Here is a 22,180-nt window from a genome sequence, read left to right as displayed (position 1 = left end):
TCCGTTGACCGCGGAAATGTGGAGTGGCTTGACAAGACGGGTCACCGGAATGCGGAATTTATTCACTAAGGACTCCCGAATAAAATTCCCAGAGGCACCAGAGTCCAGGCAGGCCACGGCTGAGAGGGGAGAGCTGGCTGAAGTAGAAATCCGAACAGGCACAGTGAGACGTGGAGAAGGCGACTTAGCATCAAGAGACGCCACACCCACGAGAGCTGGGTGCGAGCGTGCGTTTCCCAGACGTGGAGGACGGATTGGGCAATCCACCAAAAAATGTTCAGTACTGGCACAGTACAGACAAAGATTCTCTTCCTTACGGCGATTCCTCTCTTCCAGGGTCAGGCGAGACCGATCCACTTGCATGGCCTCCTCGGCGGGAGGCCTAGGCGCAGATTGCAGTGGAGACTGTGGGAGAGGTGTCCAGAGATCTAAGTCTTTTTCCTGGCGGAGCTCTTGATGCCTCTCAGAAAAACGCATGTCAATGCAAGTGGCTAGATGAATGAGTTCATGCAGGTTAGCAGGAGTCTCTCGTGCGGCCAGAACATCTTTAATGTTGCTGGATAGGCCTTTTTTAAAGGTCGCGCAGAGAGCCTCATTATTCCAGGATAGTTCAGAAGCAAGAGTACGGAATTGTATGGCGTACTCGCCAACGGAGGAATTACCCTGGACCAGGTTCAGCAGGGCAGTCTCAGCAGAAGAGGCTCGGGCAGGTTCCTCAAAGACACTTCGAATTTCCGAGAAGAAGGAGTGTACAGAGGCAGTGACGGGGTCATTGCGGTCCCAGAGCGGTGTGGCCCATGACAGGGCTTTTCCAGACAGAAGGCTGACTACGAAAGCCACCTTAGACCTTTCAGTAGGAAACTGGTCCGACATCATCTCCAAGTGCAGGGAACATTGCGAAAGAAAGCCACGGCAAAACTTAGAGTCCCCATTAAATTTGTCCGGCAAGGACAGGCGGAGGCTAGGAGTGGCCACTCGCTGCGGAAGGGGTGCAGGAGCTGGCGGAGGAGATGGTTGTTGCTGCTGTAGCTGTGACTGTACTTGCTGTAGTTGTGACTGGAGTTGCTGTGTCATGGTGGTCAAGTACGACAGCTGGTGATCTTGTTGGGCGATCTGACGGGCTTGCTGGGCGACCAGCGTAGGGAGGTCAGAGACAACTGGCAGGGGAACCTCAGCGGGATCCATGGCCGGATCTACTGTCACGATGCCGGCTGGCAGATAGTGGATCCTCTGTGCCAGAGAGGGATTGGCGAGGACCGCGCTAGTGGACCGGTTCTAAGCCACTACAGGTTTTCACCAGAGCCCGCCGCAATGCGGGATGGTCTTGCTGCGGCGGTAGTGACCAGGTCGTATCCACTAGCAACGGCTCACCTCTCTGACTGCTGAAGATAGGCGAGGTACAAGGGAGTAGGCAGAAGCAAGGTCGGACGTAGCAGAAGGTCGGGGGCAGGCGGCAAGGTTCGTAGTCAGGGTGGATAGCAGAAGTTCTGGTACACAGGCTTTAAACACACAAAACGCTTTCACTAGGCACAAGGGCAACAAGATCCGGCAAGGGAGTGCAAGGGAGGAGCTCAGATATAGCCAGGGAACAGGTGGGAGCCAATTAAGCTAATTGGGCCAGGCACCAATCATTGGTGCACTGGCCCTTTAAGTCTCAGGGAGCTGGCGCGCGCGCGCCCTAGAGAGCGGAGCCGCGCGCGCCAGCACATGACAGCAGGAGACGGGAACGGGTAAGTGACCTGGGATGCGATTCGCGAGCGGGCGCGTCCCGCTGTGCGAATCGCATCCCCAACGGCCGTGACAGAGCAGCGCTCCCGGTCAGCGGGACTGACCGGGGAGCTGCAGGGAGAAAGACGCCGTGAGCGCTCCGGGGAGGAGCGGGGACCCGGAGCGCTAGGCGTAACAAGGACACTTTAAAGCATACTCATTTTTGTACAACACAAATTTTGTTGTTAAAGTAGTTAAATATAAATAAACTATATAAATTGTGTATCATTTCAATCGTATGGACCTATGGAATAAAGATTAAGAGTCGTTTTACCGAAAAGTGCACTGCGTAGAAACGGACACCCCCAAAAGTTGCTAAATTGTGTTTTTATTTTTTTATTTTGCCCTCCTTCTACACTGGTATTAGTGGTGAGTGTGGTCTCAATGTACTAAACAGAATTTGCCATGGGACCCACAGGACACTCGTTACCCCCCTGATCTAAACTCTACTCCGCCGCCACTTGAGATTGGTACTGCAACAACAGCGCAACTATCTCACAGCCGATCGGATCAGTATGTGAAGTCTGCAGAAAATGATGCAGGGGCCTCATGTTCCAGTTACGCCTAAGGCCTCACAAATTCTAGAGCCGCCTCTGGTTAACAGTAAAAGAGGGCTGGCCCTATGATGTCCCAGGCCGGCCCACAGGCTTACCTACGGCCCTGGTGGTGACGTGGCTGCGTAACCTGCTGACCTGCGTGCCCCACATGACATCAGGGTAGCGTATGGGACTCCTCCCCCCCGTTCGGCCAGTGCCCGCCAAGTTTAAAAAACTACTGTGTGTGCTGTAGCTGCCATCTGCCTGAGGTCCCGCCGCCAGCGCACATTACTCTCCCCAGGAGTTTCCCCCAAAGGTATCACTAGTCCACCAGGCATAAACTGACTTGCCATTCAGGTGCACAGAAAAGCTAGGTGACAATGTCTCACCCAGCTTTTCCATGCTCCTGAATGGCATGTCTGCTTATAGTAGCTGAGCTACTATAAGAAGATATGCCACTCAGGAGTACGAAAAAGCTAGGTGAAACATTGTCACCTAGCTTTTCTGGGTTCGTGAATGGCATATTTGCTTATCATAGCTCAGCTATTATAGACAGATTCACCTATAACATATAGTCAAAACTGTCTATAATAGCTGAACTGTGATAAGCAAATATGCCATTCAGGAGCTCAGAAAAGTTAGATGACAATTTCTCACTTAGCTTTTTCATACTCCTGAATGGCATATCTGCTGATAATAGCTCAGCTGTTATAGACAGCTTTGACTATATGTTATAGACAAATATGTCTATAATAGCTGAACTATGATATGCAGATATGCCATTCAGGAAAATAAAAAAGCTAAGTGAGAAATTGTCATCTAGCTTATCTGGGCTCCTGAATGGCATATCTGCTTATCATAGCTCAGCTATGATAGACAGCTTTGATTATATGTTATAGGCAAATCTGTCTATAATAGATGAGCTATTATAAGCAGATATGCCATTCAGGAGCATGAAAAAGCTAGGTGAGAAATTGTTACCCAGCTTTTCTGGACTGCTTAGTTCCATTTCTGCTTATATTAGTTAAGCTGTTATAGACAGAGTTGCCTATAATTTATAGTTATCCTTATAGGCTATAAGCAGCAATGGCATTCAGGAGCACGGAAAAGCTAGGTGACAATTTCTCACCTAGCTTTTTCATGCTCCTGAATGGCATATTTGCTTATTATAGCTCAGATATTATAGACAAATTTGCCTAGAAGTTATAGACAAATAACCCCTTCCCGCAAAAAAGTGTTAAAAAAATGATTAAAAAGTTATACAATTGAATTAACCCATTCCCTAATAAAACATATGTAGTATCGCCACGTGCGTAAATGTTCAAAATACTAAAATATAATGTTGAGTAATCCGTATGGTCAATGGCCCAATTTTGGTATTGTTGTAATTGTATGGACCTACGGAATTAAGCTAATGGGGGAGATTTATCAAAACCTGTGTGGTACATTTGCCCATAGCAACCAATCAAATCGCTTCTTTAATTTAAAAAAAAAATGAAAAATTAAAGAAGCGACCTGATTGATTGCTATAGGCAACTGCACCTCTCTTTTCCGATACAGGTTTTTGATAAATCTGTCCCAATGTGTCACTGTTTGGGAAAAGTGCACTGTGTAGAAAGCCCCCAAAAATTGAATTTTTTTTTTCAATTTTGTCCCACTAATATTTTTTGTGTGTTTCGCTGTAGATTTCCTGGCAACGGAAGTGATGTCATTGCAAAGTATAATTGGTGACGCAACAAACAAGCCCTTATATGAGTCTGTAGGTGGAAAAATAAGAGTTATGGGGGAGATTTATCAAAACCTGTGAAGAGGTAAAGTGGTGCCGTTGCTCATAGCAACCAATCAGATCGCTTCTTTCATTTTTAACCTCTTCAGGACATAGGGCGTATGGATACGCCCTGAATCCCGAGTCCTTAAGGACCGAGGGCGTATCCATACGCCCGTGGGAATTCCGGCCCCCACCGCTAGCCGGTTGGGGACCGGAGCCGGATGCCTGCTGAAATCGTTCAGCAGGCATCCCGGCATATCGCCCAGGGGGGTCATTATGCCCCCCCATGTCGGCGATCGCCGCAGATCGCTGGACAATTCAGTCCAACGATCTGCGGCGATTCCGGGTCAATCGGGTCTCCAGTGACCCGGTAACCCGGAATTACTGGCTGTTCGGGGCCGTCTCTGACGGCCCCGAACAGCCAGAGCCTGCAGGGGTGAGGTGGCACTGGTGCCACCTCACGATCGCCCTGATTCGTCGGCCGGATTACCGGCCGACCAATCAGGGTGCCTGCTGCGGGTGTCACTCCCGCACCCGCTCCGCCCCTCTTCCGGAGGGCGTGAGCGGGTGCGGGAAGACGACCCCGGGTGCTGGGGACCCCGATCCCCGGCGCCCCTGTTGGGATCGGGGCCCCAGGAGCAGCTGCGGCGGCGGGACTGACCTGTGTGCCGGCAGCAGCAGGAGGTGAGTGACAGCCTCCTGCTGTTGCTTAGCAACTGCTCCCAGCATGCAAAAAGGGCATGCTGGGAGCTGTAGTTATGCAACAGCAGGAGGCAGACCACCACAACTCCCAGCATTGCCTTATGGGCATGCTGGGACTTATGGTTTTGCAACAGCTGGAGGCACATTCTTTCTATGGAAAAGTGTACCTTCAGCTGTTGTCTAACTACAACTCCCAGCTTGCACAAACAGCTAAAGTGCATGCTGGGAGTTGTAGTGGTGCATCTGCTGGCTGCATAACTACAACTCCCAGCATGCCCGTTGGCTGTCGATGACTGCTGAGAGTTGTAGTTTTGCAACAGCTGAAGGCACACTGGTTGTGAAACTCAGAGTTTTTTTTTTTACCTAACTCAGTGTTTCACGACCGGTGTGCCTCCAGCTGTTGCAAACTACAACTCTCAGCAGTCACCGTACACCATGCACCGTACATGCTGGGAGTTGTAGTTTTGCAACAGCTGGAGGCACACTGGTTGTGAAACACTGAGTTAGGTCAGATACATAACCAGTGTGCCTACAGTTGTTGCAAAACTGCAACTCTCAGCAGTCACCGACAGCCAACGGGCATGCTGGGAGTTGTAGTTTTGCAACAGCTGGATGTCCCCCCCAATGTGAACATACAGGGTACACTCACATGGGCGGAGGATTACAGTAAGTATCTGGCTGCAAATTTGAGCTGCCGCAAACTTTCTGCTGCAGCTCAAATTGCCAGCGAGAAACTACTGTGAACCCCCGCCCGTGCGACTGTACCCTAAAAACACTACACCACACTAACACAAAAAATAAAATAAAAAGTAAAAAACACTACATATACACATACCCCTACACAGCCCCCCTCCCCTCCCCAATAAAAATGAAAAACGTCTGGTACGCCACTGTTTCCAGAACGGAGCCTCCAGCTGTTGCAAAACAACTCCCAGTATTGTCGGACAGCTGTTGACTGTCCAGGCATGCTGGGAGTTTTGCAACAGCTGGAGGCACCCTGTTTGGGAATCACTGGCGTAGAATACCCCTATGTCCACCCCTATGCAATCCCTAATTTAGGCCTCAAATGCGCATGGCGCTCTCACTTTGGAGCCCTGTCGTATTTCAAGGCAACGGTTTAGGGTCACATATGGGGTATCGCCGTACTCGGGAGAAATTGTGTTACAAATTTTGGGGGGTATTTTCTGCTTTTACCCTTTTTAAAAATGTAAAATTTTTGGGAAAACAAGCATTTTAGGTAAAAAAAAAATTTTTTTTTTACATATGCAAAAGTCGTGAAACACCTGTGGGGTATAAAGGTTCACTTAACCCCTTGTTACGTTCCCCGAGGGGTCTAGTTTCCAAAATGGTATGCCATGTGTTTTTTTTTGCTGTTCTGGCACCATAGGGGCTTCCTAAATGCGGCATGCCCCCAGAGAAATATTTGCGTTCAAAAAGCCAAATGTGACTCCTTCTCTTCTGAGACCTGTAGTGCGCCAGCAGAGCACTTTTCACCCCCATATGGGGTGTTTTCTGAATCGGGAGAAATTGGGCTTCAAATTTTGGGGGGTATTTTCTGCTATTACCATTTTTAAAAATAAAAATTTTGGGGGAAAACAAGCATTTTAGGTAAAAATTTTTTATTTTTTTTTTACATTTGCAAAAGTCGTGAAACACCTGTGGGGTATTAAGGTTCACTTTATCCCATGTTACATTCCCCGAGGGGTCTAGTTTCCAAAATGGTATGCCATGTGTTTTTTTTTTGCTGTTCTGGCACCATAAGGGCTTCCTAAAGGTAACATGCCCCCCAAAAACCATTTCAGAAAAACGTACTCTCCAAAATCCCCTTGTCGCTCCTTCCCTTCTGAGCCCTCTACTGCGCCCGCCGAACACTTTACATAGACATATGAGGTATGTGCTTACTCGAGAGAAATTGGGCTACAAATACAAGTAAAAATGTTGTCCTTTTACCCCTTGTAAAAATTCAAAAATTGGGTCTACAAGAACATGTGAGTATAAAAAATGAAGATTGTGAATTTTCTCCTTCACTTTGCTGCTATTCGTGTGAAACACCTAAAGGGTTAAAAGGCTGACTGAATGTCATTTTGAATACTTTGGGGGGTGTAGTTTTTATAATGGGGTCATTTATGGGGTATTTCTAATATGAAGACCCTTCAAATCCACTTCAAACCTGAACTGGTCCCTGAAAAATACTGAGTTTGAAAATTTTGTGAAAAATCGGAAAATTGCTGCTGAACTTTGAAGCCCTCTGGTGTCTTCCAAAAGTAAAAACACGTCAATTTTATGATGCAAACATAAAGTAGACATATTGTATATGTGAACCAAAAAAAAATGTATTCGTAATATCCATTTTCCTTACAAGCAGAGAGCTTCAAAGTTAGAAAAATGCTAAATTTTCAAATTTTTCATCAAATTTACGGATTTTTCACCAAGAAAGGATGCAAGTATCGACAAAAATTTACCACTATGTTAAAGTAGAATATGTCATGAAAAAAAAATCTCGGAATCAGAATGATAACTAAAAGCATTCAAGAGTTATTAATGTTTAAAGTGACAGTGGTCAGATGTGCAAAAAACGCTCCGGTCCTTAAGGCCAAAATGGGCTCCGTCCTGAAGGGGTTAAAATGGCCTCTGAAAAATGAAAGAAGCGATCTGATTGGTCACTATGGGCAACTGCACCACTTTTCCTCTTCATAGGTTTTGATAAATCTCCCCCTATGTCTAAATCATGTGACAAAATTGCTTTGTGTTGCGTTGTCATTTTATATACTTTGATAAAAAGGCCCATCGCAATCTTCAGCACCAGGCCCATGATGCTCTTAATCCGGCCCTGGTCACACGATGCCCCCTCCATTCATGTCTACGGGAGGGGGCGTGATGACTAGCCACACCCCCTCCCATAGATATGAATGGAAGGTGTGTAACGGTGGTAGTCGCCCATCATCTGGCACGGAGCAAAGTTCGGTGCCGCAATCACGGGGGGGTCACAGTGATGTATTCTTTGGATGGGGGATAACATGTCCATGGGTGGAGTACCCCTTTAAGGGAATTCATTTACTCCCAGTGCTGCCTCCCACAAGGCTGCACTGCACAATAGAGCAACGCAACAATGCCAGAGAGTGTGACTACACTATACCAGGCCAGGTACATGCGGAGGAGGAATTAAGCTAATTTCTCCCCATTTCATATCCAATCCCCTCCATTTAATGTTCAGTCAATGAACATGAAATTTGGGGGTTGGCTGTATGAAATAAGGGGATTGGACATGAAATAAAGGGATTTCACAATTTTTTATTATATCACAATCACATATCAAAATCGCAATATTTTCCCCATATTGTGCAACCTACTCTGGAGTAACCATTTAATCTTCATTTTAATTACTAACCAAGTGCTTTTCCATCATCACTAAGGTTGGGTGGGTATTCTGGGATTTTTTGTATTTGACTATGCTCCAGGGGCTGTAAAGTTAGTGTAGTTCATAATATAGTCTCTCTACCTGTGTTTGATGGTTGATCTCACAATTCTTATGTGATCTTTGTCCCAGTTTTCATTTTCAGCAGCATACAAAATTAGTGTTGTCTCAACTTTTCCCAGGTTGCAGTGCGGCCCGAGACATCACATCACTAGTCAGGTGTTGAAAGGAGCTTGTCTGCTTCAATGGGTGGAGGGACCGCTGGGTGGGAGGGAGATTGTTCTCCACAGGGCTGCAGGGAATTGTAGCTCAGCTGTACTGCAATGGGTGGGGTGACTGATGTGTAAAAAGTAAAAATTGACCTCTCATTTACATACAAGGAATCCTGGGACTTGTCGTTGGAGGGAAGGAACTCCAACAGGAAATAAAAACAGTTCACAGCAGCAGCAGCGTTATCGTGTACTTAAAACACAGTCATTTAGCCCCAAGACAAGCACAGATCCTTCCTAAGCATGTCCATTACTGTCTGGCTGGTAAGAACTAGTATCACCCTATGGTGGATAACCCTTTTAACTCTTTGAGTCACAGCCCATTTCAAAGTACCTTGTTGTTTTTTTGCGCAACCAATTGTACTTTGTAATGACACGTTTTATTTTGTATGTACTGCAAAACAAAATTCTACATTATATTTTTTTTGGGGAGTGGTGGTTGAAAAAAAGCAACACAATTTTGCAAATTTGGGGGTGTTTCATTTTTACTTAGTGCATTTTACAGTAAAAACTGACATGTTCTCTTTATTCCGTGGGTCAATGATTTAAACAATACCCATGTTTACATTTTCTATTATTGTACTATTTTTAACCCCTTCCCGCCCCAGGACGTATTCACACAGTTGCTAGCTTGTAAAAAAAAAAAAAAAAAGTGTAAAAAAAAAACACAAAAAGGTCAAAAGGTGGAATGAATCACAAAAAAATGGTACCAATAAAAAGTACAGCTTGTCTTGCAAAAAATAAGCCCCCACACAATGGCCTTGGCTTAAATATAAAAATAGCTATGGCTGTCGGAACATGAAAACACAAAAAAGGGAAAAAAAAAGGATTTTGTTGAGAAAAAGAACATAAAAAAAGCTATATAAATTGGGTATTGCTATAACCGTACTGACCCAGAGCTTCAGCCTATCACCGGCCGCAGCGTTGTCCAGCCTCTGCCGGTGATAGGCTGAAGCTCCATGTGACGTGCTGGGCTAACACGAAGTAAGAAGCAAACAGCCCGGCCACCGAACACCTGTACTGGAGTGTACCGGAGCTCCGAGGGCGCGTAGGCAGGTAAGAGAAAGTTTGTTTTCTTTTTTTTTTTTGCAGCCCGGACCGGATAAAATAAGAAAAGTGCGCGCCGGACTTCTCCTTTAACACCTCACAGGTGTTTCACGACTTTTTGTTAAAGTTGGATGTATAAATGAAAAAAAAAATTTCACAAAAATGCTGGTTTCCCCCAAATTTTACATTTTTAAAAGGCGTAATAGGAGAAAATTACTCCCAAAATTATTTAACCCCATTTCTTCTGAGTACGGAAATACCCCATGTGTGGACATCAAGTGCTCTGCTGGCGAACTACAATGCTCAGAAGAGAAGGAGCGCTATTGAGCTTTTAAAGAGTGAATTTGTTTGGAATGGGAGTCAAGGGCCATGTGCGTTTACAAAGCCCCCCGTGGTGCCAGAACAGTGGACCCCCCCACATGTGACCCCATTTTGGAAACTACACCCCTCACAGAATTTAATAAGGGGTGCAGTGAGTATTTACACCCCACTGGCATTTGACAGATCTTTGAAACAGTGGGCTGTGCAAATGAAAAATTACATTTTTCATTTTCACTGACCACTGTTCCAAAAACTGCCAGACACCTGTGGGGCATAAATGCTCACTGCACCCCCTTATTACATTACATGAGGGGTGTAGCTTCCAAAATGGGGTCACATGTGGGGGGGTCCATTGTTCTGGCACAATGGGGGCTTTGTAAACACACGTGGCCTTCAATTCCGGACAAATTTTCTCTTCAAAATCCCAATTGCGCTCCTTCTCTTCTGAGCATTTTAGTGCACCCGCAGAGCACTTTACATCCACATATGGGGTATGTACTTACTCAGAAGAAATGGGGTTACAAATTTTGGGGGGCTTTTTTCCTATTTTCCCTTGTGAAAATGAAAAATTTTGGGTAACACCAGCATTTTAGTGACATTTTTTTTTTTTTCCATTTTCCCACCCGACTTTAACGAAAATTTGTCAAACACCTGTGGGGTGTTAAGTCCCACTGTACCCCTTGTAAAATGGGGTCACATGTGGGTATTTATTTTTTTGTGTTTATGCCAGAACCGCTGTAAAATCAGCCACCCCTGTGCAAATCACCAATTTAGGCCTCAAATGTACATAGTGCACTCTCACTCCTGAGCTTTGTTGTGCGCCCGCAGAGCATTTTACGAACACATATGGGGTATTTCCATACTCAGGAGAAATTGCATTACAAATTTTGGGGGTCTTTTTTTTCTTCTACCGCTGGAAAATATAAAAAGTATGGGGCAACACCAGCATGTTAGTGTAAATTTTTTTACCATAACAGGCTGGTGTAGCCCCCAACTTACTCAAATTTTGTAGTGCAATTTCTCCCGAGTACGGAAATACCCCATATGTGGCCCTAAACTGTTTACTTGAAATACGACAGGGCTCTGAAGTGAGAGAGCGCCATGCGCATTTGTGGACTAAATTAGGGATTGCATAGGAGTGGACATAGGGGTATTCTATGCCAGTGATTCCCAAACAGGGTGCCTCCGGCTGTTGCTAAACTCCCAGCATAGAAAATCACCGACCAAAAAATTGATAATATGATATAGCAAAAGAGAGGTATACTGACATTGATTCACCGACAAGGACCTCACTATTCAGCAAATTATATGACAACAATTAAAACGTAACCTTTACTTAATTCATTAAAAGGTAAAATATAAATGAAGTATAGAAAATGAAAAACACCTGTGTAATGATAAACCCCTGGAGCCCTGTGAAGTACACAGCCATAAACTTGGATATAGGTAGATAGACCACTAATAGATATTTAGTCTCGGGGTTCCAAAGTCAATAAAGATAGTTAGATGGATAGTAACTGTAGGAGGGGGAATGGTGCCCACTATTGATAATTGCCCGTCCCTCTGGCCCTGCCTTTTGAGGGACCCACCTCCTTAACAGGGTGGCCTCAACCACGGTGACGGACCCTACTCTACCCCTAGGTCAGGGATAAAATAATAAACCAAGGAAGGGTATAATAGCCTAGATGGCTAGTGTACAACACAGGGCTCCCACAAAAAAATAATAGGTAAATCGTGCAAAGTGATCACACAAAATGTTAAAAAAGCCAATGGGGGACGTAAATGTTCCAAGTCCAACGCGTTTCCCCTATCCTATTGGAATAGGTTCATCAGGGAATTACCATTGGTGTTAACAGATGGTAAGCATAGATGATAAAGAACACCGAGCAGTTCAGATAAACGCATAGATGGTACAATAGAAATGCCAAAATACAAAGAACTCTAGCATTGTCAAGACCCATATGATAAATGAGACAGCATACAGCAGATTGTCTTATTTAGACATGAAACAATACATGATTCACTGTTGGTATAATTCAGATGGTATAACAAACCAGAAAAGGAATCACCGCAGAGTTGGCCAGCATAGTCAAAAAAATATATATTCTGCTAGTCCAAATTAGGCCACAATCAGCCACACAGAAAGTTACAAAAAAGAGGATAAAGTCCTGCACGTGTGATGGCACGGTCAGGTTAAATACTTATCCTCCCTGACGATAAACCAGATAATGTGCTGATAACCAAATGCTGAGGGCTCGGCAGGTGAGGTACAGGATGCGGCACCTACCTGCTACACTGACCTGTTGGTGGTATTTATATCCCGCACCTCATCCAGAGTGGAACTGTGATCCAATCAGGAGCACGCTGTATAATAAATCAGGTAAGCGGTGGTGGACCGCACAGTGTGCTTTCCAAATGGTGGAAATGTACGCTAACAGCACTGTGATTACTTACTATGGCCTGGATCGCGCTCCTGTAGATGCCTATCCACCGGAAATACGTCATGGTGGAACATAGACATGCGTTCCATCTACCGGAAGCGCTCACAGAGCGCCACGGATGATATATATTGGAGCGCGGTAACGCTACAGGGCATAGGGCCGGAAATATGTCATGGTGGAACGCAAGCCTGCGTTCCATCTACCGGAAACGCTCACAAAGCGTCACCGTTATTGATAATACATTGAATAAAGACCCGAACATGACTATCAACCATGGAGCGCACAAAATTCCCGTGTGCTCCATTTGGATAGAATGTGTAAAAAATGCTCATAACAATAAACACACAGTAGCGTATACTAAATATCAGATATTAAACAGGTAAGTATATTAATAAAATATGTGCTCTGAACCACTAAGTATAAATTGATAGCAATGATAATAATTAATAATATAGTGATAGTTAAGGTTACTATATTAATAAAACTAGGGGCGTGGATTCAGTGTCCCTAAATTCCAACCCAAACAATGATAGGGGTGGAAAGTAGCATAATGATAAGTTGAAACACAGGCATAATGAACCAATTATTTAAGGTGAAAAAGATGTAAAACTTATTCTATAAAACAAGAGAATGACAGAGCCTCATTAAGTCCCCCTGGGCTCACTGTAACCAGTTGGTAAATCCATTGGGTTTCCTTCTGGAGGAGACGTTTATTAACGTCCCCTCCCCTACCACTGGATTTTACGACCTCCAAGATTTGAAATTGTAGAGCATAAGGCGATGAGGCATGCTTCGTCCTCATGTGTGTTGAGATGGGCTTATCTCGTTGATTTTTAATGTCACCCACGTGCTCCAGTATCCTCCTTCTGATCTCTCTCTTCATTTTGCCCACATAAGACAATGGGCAAGGACACTGTCATACGTAAATTACACTAGAAGTCTTGCAATTAGCGAAATCCCAGTTGATAAAACATTGGCCATTCCGAGGATTATTATAGAATTTGGTTACCTTTATAAATTCGCATGCTTTGCATGTGCCACAGCGGTAGCTCCCTACTACCTTTCGATCTAGCCATGTACCCTTAGAAGGGGGAGGTGTTAAATGGCTATGAATGAGCCTGTCACCCAAGTTACGACCCCGTCTGTATGTTATCAGGGGGTGATCACTTAGAAAACCCGATAAGGTCTCATCCGAGGTTAGAATAGGCCAAAACTTATTAATAATCCGCCTTATCTCAGATGCCGTTGTATCAAAGGTACCTATAATCCTAAGGGTCTTATCATCCCTTTTCGGTTGAGGCGTCAATAGGGTACCACGTTCCCTACTAGATGCCTCCTGAAAAGACTTCCGCAAAATGTTCATGGGGTACCCTCTCTCCCGAAAGCGGTCACACAATTTATCCGACTCACATTTGAATGCGGTGGGACTAGAACAGTTCCTCCGCATCCGTAGATATTGTGCTTTAGGTATACCTCGCTTAAGGGGTAGAGGGAGATGACTATCCCATTTAAGGAAATTATTTCCCGCCGTTGGTTTCCTAAAGACAGTGGTCTCGATGTGTCCAGAAACCCCCCGACTCAGAACTACATCAAGAAAACAAAGGGAGTCCTTATGGATTTCAAATGTGAAATGAAGACCAATTGTATTGTTATTAAGCTCTTGAACAAAGGAGATAAAGTGTTCCTTATGACCAGTCCAAATGATGATAATGTCATTGATATACCTTCCCCAGAAGGATATCGATGACTGGTACTGATCATAAGTCTCGCTAAACACAACAGATCTCTCCCACCAACCCAGGTAGATATTTGCATAAGTGGGTGCTGCCGGGCTGCTCATGGCAGTTCCCCTGAGTTGGTGGAAGATCTGTGTGTTAAAGGTGAAAAAATTGCTAGTGAGGACGAACTGCAACAACCTGATGATGAGTTCATTATGTGCTTTAAGGCATGTGCTGCGACTGGTAAGAAAATAATTAACGGCCTCTATCCCTTTATCGTGAGGGATGGAGCTGTATAGCGCCTTCACATCTATGGAGCACAACCAACAGTCCTCATCCAACACCACTCCCTCTAGTTTAAGTAAGAGGTCCGTGGTGTCACGAATATATGAGGGGAGAGACAGCACGAATGGATGCAATACTTTGTCTAAATAGACTCCAGCATTTTGGGTCAAGTTGTTAATACCTGATACAATTGGACGATACTTGAGCGGAGAAAGGCCTTTGTGTATCTTAGGCAAACCATAAAAGGTTGCCCGGATAGGATGCAGCGGATACAAAAAGTCGTATTCCTTCTTATCAATGAGGTCCAAAAGTAAGGCATCATCAACTATCTCCTTAAGATGTTTTTGAAAGATAGATGTGGGGTCCCTATCTAGTATACGATACCCAGTTCTGTCCTTAAGAACATTTAAACACATTGTGACATAGTTGCTATAGTCCATTATCACCAGATTGCCCCCTTTGTCGGAGCTTTTTATTACAATAGATTTATCCTGTTCAAGAACTTTTAGAGCTGATAATTCCTCTTTAGTTAAGTTTTTGACTTGATGGTGTTTAGAGACAATAAAGTCCTCAATTTCTCTAGTAGCCACTCGCAGAAATGTACTGATACTATCATCCTCTGTTATTGGGGGCATCTTGGTAGTGCGCAAATGGCACGAAGTAAAAGGTCCCTTGCTGGGATCCCTCTCACCTTCCTCCATTAAGGACACCAAGGTCTGTACACCTTCCAGATCTTCCGGGCTAAGCCCATACTCAGTTTCCTGTCTATGGTCACGTAATTTAAAGAATTTCTTCCATCTCAAAGAACGAGCAAACAAATGCAGATCACGTACCCATCCGAATACCTCGGGGCAATTAGTGGGTATGAATGAAATACCGTTTTTAAGTAGAGAAATTTCTGATTCAGTGGCTGTCCAGAAATGCTGGGAGTTGTTGTTTTGCAACAGCTGGAGTCACGGTTTTGGAAACACTGCCATACAATATGTTTTTCATTTTTATAGGGGGGGGGGGGGGACAGTGTAAGGGGGTGTATGTGTAGTGTTTTACTCTTTATTAGGTGTAAGTGTAGTGCAGTGTTTTTAGGATACATTCTCACTGGCGGGTTACGGTGAGTTTCCCGCTAGGAGTTTGACCTGCGGCGAAAAATTTGCCGCAGCTCAAACTTCAAGAAACTTACTGTGAACCTGCCCGTCTGAATGTTCCCTGTACATTCACATGGAGGGGGGGGGGGTCAAACCTCCAGCTGTTTCAAAACTACAACTCCCAGCATGTACTGACAGACCGTGCTTGCAGGGAGTTGTACTTTTGCAACAGCTGTAGGCACACTGGTTCAGTTAGGTTTTGTTACCTAACTCAGTATTTTCCAACCAGTTTGCCTCCAGCTGTTGCAAAACTCCCAGCCTGTACTGATCGCTGAAGGGATGCAGTTCTGCAACAGCTGGAGATACGTGAATACAACTCCCAGCATACCGAGACAGCTGTTTGCTGTCTGTGCATGCTGGGATTTGCAGTTTTGCAACATCTGGAGAGCTACAGTTTAGAGTCCTTAACCTCTTAAGGACCCAGGACGTATGAGTACGTCCTGGGTCCCGGTCCTGCGATATAACGCGGGGTCACACGGTGACCCCGCATCATATCGCGTCGGGCCCGGCGTCATAGTGAAGCCGGGACCCGCCTCTAATAGCGCGCGGCACTGATCGCGGTGCCGTGCGCTATTAACCCTTTAGTCGCGCGCTCAAAGCTGAGCCACGCGGCTAAAAGTGAAAGTAAAAAATTCCGGTTAGCTCATGGAGCTGTTCGGGATCGCCGCGGTATATTTGCAGCATCCCGAACAGCTGTAGCACAGGAGGAAGGTCTCTTACCTTCCTTCCTGCAGTCCGATCGCCGATTGAATGCTTCAAGCCTGAGATCCAGGATTGAGCATTCAATCGCCGAAAACACTGATTGATCCTTTCCTATGGAGATGAATCAATCAGTGTTAAAGATCAGTTAATGCAATGTTATAGCCCCCCCTATAGGAGCTATAATATTGCATTAAAAAAGTGTAAAAAAATCATTAACCCTTTCAATTATTCCTTCCCCTAATAAAAGTTTGAATCTCCCGGCATTTCCAAGAATAAAAAAAACACAGTGTAAATAAAAATAAAAATAAACATATGTGGTATCGCCACAATGGCGTGAATAAAAAGTGATCAAAAAGTCTGATCAGAACAAAAATGGTACCACTAAAAACTTCAGATCACGGCGCAAAAAATGAGCCCTCATAGCGCCCTGAACACAGAAAAATAAAAAAGTTATAGGGGTCAGAAGATGACCATTTTAAACGTATAAATTTTCCTGCATGTATTCATGATTTTTTTCTGAAGTGATACAAAATCAAACCTATACAAGTAGAGTATCATTTTAACCGTATGGACCTACAGAATAAAGATAAGGTATAATTTTTGCCGAAAAATGTACTGCGTAAAAACGGAAGCCCCCCAAAACTTATAAAATAGTGTTTTTTCGGGTACGTTCCCACACGGCGTATTTGCTGCGTATTTGCTGCGGCGTATTTTATTTTCCCTGTTGAAGTCAATGGGTAGGAAAATACGCAGCACCAAATACCCAGCAAATACATAGCAAAATACGCCGTGTGGGAATGCACCCTTCATCAATTTTGTCTCACATTGATTTATTTTCCTGTTTCACCGTAAATTTTGGGGTAAAATGACTAATGTCATTACAAAGTAGAATTAGTGACGCAAAAAATAAGCCATCATATAGAATTTTGGTGAAAATTTTAAAGAGTTATGATTTTTTAAAGTTAAGGAGGAAAAATTGAAAATGAAAAAATGGAAAAAGCCCGGGTCCTTAAGGAGTTAAGGACGTGGGGCGTATGGACGTGGGGACCGGACCGGAATGCTTGCTGAAATCATTCAGCAGGCACACCAGCACATCGCCCAGGGGGGTCCTGAGACCCCCCGATGTCGGCGATCGCAGAAAATCGCATGTCAATTCAGACATGCAATTTTCTGCTATTCCGGGCCGATCGGGTCTCTGGTGACCCGATCACCCGGAAAATAGCAATGATCGGAGCTGTCAGGGATAGCCCTGATCATCTTGAGGGCTAGGAGTGAGGTCGCAGAGCTGCGATCTCCTCCTATCCCCTGCCATTGGTCAGAACTGATTCTGACCAATGGCAGAGCAGGACAGTGGGTTGCCATGGCAACCCCCCCACCCCGTTCTGCCCAACCATGGATGTCAAGGGGATCGTGGGAAGAAGATGGAGGCAGTTAACTGCAGGAGAAGATGCCTGGTGACCCTGGATCTTCGCTGGAGACTGCTGGATCCTGGATCAGGTAGGGAAGCGACGGTGGGGGGGGGGGGGGTCATTGAAAGTGAAAGTAAAACGATCTTTACTGTGGCAACCACTAGGAAGGCCAAACTGCAACTCCCAGCATGCCCAGACAGCCAAAGGCTGTCTGGGCATGCTGGGAGTTGTAGTTTTGCAACATCTGGAGGGTCACAGTTTGGAGACCACTGTTACAGTGGTGCCCAAACGGTAGCCCTCCAGATGTTGCCAATCTACAACTCTCAGCATGCCTGGACTGCCCAGGCATGCTGGGAGTTGTAGTTCTATAACATCTGTCCCTTTAGATTTAGCAATTTTCATGACATTTTTGAAAATTGCTGCTCTACTTTGAAGCCCTCAAATTTTTTCAAAAAGCAAAAATATGTCCATTTTATGATGCCAACATAAAGTGAACATATTGTATTTGTGAATAAAAATAAAATGTATTGTGAATATCCATTTTCCTTACAGGTAGAGAGCTTCAAAGTTAGAAAAATGCTAAATTTTCTAAATTTTCATGAAATTCTGGGATTTTTCACCAAAAAAGGATGCAAGTAACGCCGAAAATTTACCACCAAAATAAAGTAGAATATGTCACAAAAAACTATCTCAGAATCAGAATATTCGGTAAAAGCGTTTTCGCGCTATTAATTCGTAAAGCGACGGTGGTCATAATTGTGAAAAAGGGCTCAGTCCTTAAGGTAAATAAGGGCTGCGTCCTTAAGGGGTTAGCAGCAAACAAAATTACTCATGTCTCGGGATTTCCCAGGTTACAGTGTGTCAAGACCTGACATCACTAGTCAGGTGATCAGAGGGAGTCTGTCCTGCTTCAATGGGTGGAGCGACCGCTGGGTGGGAGAGAGTTCATTTTGCAACAGCTGTATGCACCCTGATTAGAAAACACTGATATGTGGTGTCCCAGTATGAGATATGGTCCTACAGTCACGTCAGGTTGAGTCCCTATATGTCCCCAGCAAATATGTCTGTCTGCGGCAAATATACAGCAGTCAACAGGGTCTGTGGCGGATTTTCCACAGCGGAAATTCCGCTGCCAAAAATCTACTGTGAACAGGCCGCAGAGATCCCGCCCCCATTCAAAATCACTGCGAGAAACATGGTACGAGTTTGAAAACAAATCTGCTCATGCGAAGGCACCCTAAGGGAGAGTTCACACTGTGTATTTTCTGCTGCAGATTTCCTGTAGCAGATTTAGTTATCCATTGAAGTCAATAGACAGCAAAATCTGCAGCATAAATAAGGATGTGTGAACTGACCCTAAGGCTGAGCCTCTTACTTCTACAGAAGCTGCAGTTATAGGGGAACTGTATTTCACAAAGTAAAAGTTAAAGTACTACAACTCCCAGTGTGATCCATCTGTGCCCCCATAAGGCTCAATGTTGGAAGAGGCACAGGCCGAACAGACACATTACAATGGGAGTTGTAGTACTGTAGTTGTAGATCCTGAAAAAAAATCTAAAAAATAAATCCTCCTCCTTAATGTTCTTATCAGTCTGCTGCTGTGCCATCTCCCCTCCCTCCCCCTCCTTATCAGTCACAGTGTAAGTGCTTACAGGGGCTGCAGTCACTTAGTGTAGGATCAGGGCGGCCAGGAGGTGGTTAATCTTCTCCCTTTGTGCTGAGTGGGCTGAGCTCCTGTGTGTGAGGGAGAAGTCTCCACCAATCAGAGCTCAGCTGGCAGAGGGAAGGGGCGGGGTTAGCTCTCCTCTCCATCTCTATATATCACAGCCCAGGGGGCTTAGATAAATACCCGCCATTGAATCGCTGGTATTTTTATATTAGAAATACTGGCGGGGTGTCTAAAATACCAGCCAGGTGGCAACCCTAAGTGCGTGACATGGTTGTAATAATTATTGGGGAGATTTATCAAAACCTGTGCAGGGTAAAAGTTGATCAGTTGCACATAGCAACCAATCAGATTGCTTCTTTCATTCTTAACAAGACCTCTGAAAAATAAAAGAAGTGATCTGATTGGTTGCTATGGGCAACTGGTCAACTTTTCCTCTCCACAGGTTTTGATCCCTGATTGTCTTCATATCTAGGATGAGAATCTTCTGACACAGTGAGTAGCCAACCATTTCTGGGCATAAGACATCAGAACTTGCTGGGTGCCCTACGGTTGCCTGGACAACTGTACCCCCCAGCATCAGCCGCCTCTCACCTCATCACATGGGGCAGATCGGGCAGCAGTTTTGGACACTTCTCTCATCCACATTTTGCTAACAATATTTTTCACACACAGAAATAAATGAGTCAAACAAGTCAAAGAACAGTTTAAACAAAGGGAACTTTATTTATTATTTACAAAAATGTTTGTGTAGGGATTTTATGTAACCTCCATCACTCACAAAGAGCGGACAGTAACTAACTCAGGACAGGAAAAACCTCCAGAGGGGAGGAAACCTGTAGGGAATCCATGGCTACTGTACTGCCCTTCCTCTGGGCATACTAAAGGAGGTTACCTCTAGAATTTGGGCCAATGTGTCCGTGTATGTGCTGCCCCACAGCCTGGAAGGTGTGCATCTAAGATAGGAAAAGAAAAGAGAGATTAGTTACATGATTATTATAGAAATGCACATGGAACTGGACAAAAAGATGTGATACTTACCAGTCACAGGCGGGTATGAATGTGCATTCCTAGGTTCCTACAGTTTAGGCCCCTCACCAATGACAATGGTTATGACATCACATGTGTGACCTCACGGGAGTTCTATTTCAGTAGTGCTGCTTTCTGATTGGCTCAAAATCAAAAAAACTAGTAGTGCTGCTTTCTGATTGGCTGAAAATCCAAAAACCTTTTTAACATATTCTGCATGACTTATTTCAGGGATTTTTGGCAATTTTTATTAAAATGGCTCTACTCCCTGTGGGTACATTATATTTGTTTCTCCTAACAGACACTCAGTATTTGTAATATCATTTGGTGGCCCTAACAGCCTGGGCCTATAGGTTTCTTACACAGATCACTGTGGCTCTAGCAGGCTCAATGGGGGAGATTTATCAAGACCTGTCCAGAGAAAAAAGTTGCCGAGTTGCCCGCAGCAACCAATCAGATCACTTCTTTCATTTTTGAAAGGGCCTCTAAAAAATTAAAGAAGCGATCTGATTGGTTGTTATGGGCAACTCAGCAACTTCTCCTCTGGACAGGTTTTGATAAATCTCTCCCAATGAGCAGCGTTGGCTGCTGGGACGTCTGACGAGTGAAGCCCCTGACGTTGCGGCGTGGAGAGGAAGGATATTATTCGTCAGACGTCCCGGCAGCCAGCGCTGCTTATTGATTTAAAGTGGTTGTGGCTCCTGCTGCCAATTCAAGATCAGGCAGCATAGGCCGAGATTGACATACTGCATCAGTGATCCCCTGTGGCTGTCCAGCAGTTTCAAAACTACAACTCCCAGCATGCCCTAACAGCCGAAGGCTGTCAGGGTATACTGGGAGTTGTAGTTTTGCAACAGCTGGAAAGTCTTCTGTTGGAAGGGGAAAAAAAAAAGATAAAGCAATTTGTAAATTAAAAAAAAAAAAACATGGGCTTTGAAAAAGGCCACACATAAGTTGTGTTTGAAGGAAAATGGTCACCCGTTCACCCACACTAAACCCGAAACACTGGGTTATAGTGTGGGTGCTGGTCACGTGAGCACTCGTGCCTCCTGAGCGCTCACGTGGCCAGCGCCCATGAATATCCAAGTCCGGTCAGAGGGCCGCCTCCAGCGTGCAATTCAGCGCAGGAAGAAGCGCACCTTCAGAGGGACACCGTGCCGGACTACAGGTACGCATATCAGTCAAAGAGCTTGCATCGGTCTCATGTTCACCTGCACTATAACCCTGTGTATCGAGTTTAGTGTGACTGAATGGGTGACCGTTTTCCTTTAATCCCAGTCTAAGCCTAGGAACAGACACAATTTTTGTTTGAGGGTTTTTTTTAGCAAAAAAAACAAAAACACAAATAAATTCCCCCTCATTTCTTTTCTCCCAAGATGCCATTGTGGTGTGCCACAGGGTGTAAAGGTGTGAGGTGTATGGGGCAGGTGTTATAGCCTAGGGGCTGATGTTATTAACCCCTAAATGTTAGTGACGCCAGGGCGTAGCTTTCCCGGTAACCACCCGAACGGTAGCACCACTATTCCTTGGTTAGGCAGGGTAATAAAAGTCCAAGACCAAGTTAGGGTTAATGGTAGCTTTAGTGAGGTAGACGGATAGTACAATCTTTACAGCTAGGCGAGGATCCCAGAGAAGTGACCAACAGCACAGAGGGGACCTTGCAGCTTGCTAGGACTTGCAGTGTCTGGACAGACTTTAACTCAGCCACGCTGACTATAATAGACTTGAATATAGACTTGACTGTAGGTAGTGACAGCAGACATAGACGACCTGACTTACTGACATGTGGCTGCTGGTTAGGCTTATGGCCTCCAGATGTGCTGGACACTGGCTCTGAGACATCTGGACTAAACTTAACCTTAGCAGAGAATGTGGTCCTTAACTCAAAGGTCCTTAACCTGTTCAGGACCCATGACGTATGCATACGCCATCACACCCTGGGTCTTAAGGACCCATGACGTAT

The 22,180-nt window shown here is 44.9% G+C and overlaps 1 long non-coding RNA gene across 1 annotated transcript; it reads right to left on the bottom strand.

The window, feature by feature from the left end:
• Positions 1-19,889: 19,889 nt before the first annotated feature.
• On the bottom strand, positions 19,890-20,348 carry LOC130285235 (uncharacterized). Its single transcript, XR_008847303.1, has 2 exons — positions 20,230-20,348; positions 19,890-20,144 (listed from the first exon to the last, which is right to left on the bottom strand). It is a non-coding gene; the product is annotated as an uncharacterized LOC130285235 (long non-coding RNA).
• Positions 20,349-22,180: the final 1,832 nt, after the last annotated feature.

The sequence above is a fragment of the Hyla sarda genome, chromosome 8 (genome assembly GCF_029499605.1).
Source record: "Hyla sarda isolate aHylSar1 chromosome 8, aHylSar1.hap1, whole genome shotgun sequence".
In the NCBI taxonomy this organism is placed as follows: domain Eukaryota; kingdom Metazoa; phylum Chordata; class Amphibia; order Anura; family Hylidae; genus Hyla; species Hyla sarda.
Note: the sequence above shows the minus strand (reverse complement) of the source record. Positions and strands in the feature narration are given on the sequence as shown.